Genomic DNA, 1,556 nt, shown 5'->3' with positions numbered 1-1,556 from the left:
ATTAAACCTGTCCTTCAGCTGCATTGCCTGGAAAAGCTCTCCGGTCTGCTCCGATACCTCTCTCATCTTCTTTCGTGCTTCTTCTATGGTGGTAGCTGCATTGTGTATGGTGAGACAGCACTCTCCATCGGTGAGATTTACCATTCCACATACCCCCTGCTCTTTTAACAATAACATATCTAAAGCTAATCTGTTTTGTAAAGTCATTTTGGAGCTTGTTGAATCTGTAAGTTCATTTCCTTGAAGGCATGATTGGTCCAATTGCTTAGCACGTGTATTTGCCAGGTCAGATTTTCTAAGACAAACTGGTGTCTTTTTAGGGTCACATATGGGGTAAATATATTTTCTAACATCAGAGATGATGTCATGCCCCAGGTATAATAATCAGGTACTTGGATTCCATGCACCGCCCACTCAGGTCGCACCTGGGACTCATCACTTTCCCAGCGCCTTCTGTTTTGATGAGGCACTAAGAAATCGAACACTCTAGAAGGACACATTGTAGGAACTCCTATTCCACACTGTAATCCGGCATGTTGTCTCACATTAAGACGGGAATATAATTTTCCATCCGAGCATCCCCACACTGTGCCCCATGGGGGCGTGTACCTGGTGGTAGAGCAAGTGTCCATCCCGCTGCTCCCTCCCCCACCGTTCACATATGCAGGATCATGGGAGAGGGGAATTCCGCAAGTTGTTAGGGATGTTCCTCGACTGGTTTTGTTCATTGCTTGCTCACATAGATCTTGTCTTTGTTGTCGGAAACCATATATTGGATATCCCCAACACGTACACATATCCCCAATGAACATTCTCAACTCTGGGCTATACCAGGTTTCCAGTGGGTCACCAGCCCCCATGGTATGATTTATCATTTGGGTACAATTAAATAATGAGGACTTGGTCTTATTCTTAATCTTTGAGCCCACTTCAACTAGATCATCAGGGTCTCCCTCTTCTTTGCCCAAAACGTGCCTCCAAGACCAGGCCCAGTGGTGCCAACTACGATTCCGGGCGCTTGTGTTCCCTTCTTGGCCCAGAATATCAATACACCACAATGGGTTTCATGGTATCTTATATTCAAAATAGCCATTGGTGAGGGGAGGCTTTCCCCACACTATTTTCATACAGGTCTGGTTAACTGTCTGAGTTTCATTTCTATATTCATTGCAAGTTTGATTCCACAATTTTTCCCAGGAAAAATTGGTCGGACATTGATACCTGGTCCCCAAGCGATCAACCACTGTGTCGTTTTCTATTGTTAGGCGATAGCTGTCTAAGTGAAAGCTACTGTTTAAATCAATCATTGCAAATTTAAATCCCCCTTCTGTCGAGTCAGGGAGGGTAATACATACTCCTTGTTCCATGTGATTCCAAATACGTACAAACCCCTGTATCACCTCCCAAGCCAAACTGGGGGCACCACCCCGTGATCCCAGTATCCCAACAGTGATAAAAAGAAAACAGGTTTTCCTGTCCATCTTTCTCAATATAGTCACCAAATAATTTCCAATAAAATCAAGACAATAACACCAACCTCAACAACACGCCACTGG

The sequence above is a fragment of the Pygoscelis adeliae genome, unplaced genomic scaffold (assembly GCF_000699105.1).
Source record: "Pygoscelis adeliae isolate BGI_AS28 unplaced genomic scaffold, ASM69910v1 Scaffold413, whole genome shotgun sequence".
Taxonomy (NCBI): domain Eukaryota; kingdom Metazoa; phylum Chordata; class Aves; order Sphenisciformes; family Spheniscidae; genus Pygoscelis; species Pygoscelis adeliae.
The sequence above is the reverse complement of the archived record's forward strand: the minus strand, read 5'-3'. Positions refer to the sequence as shown.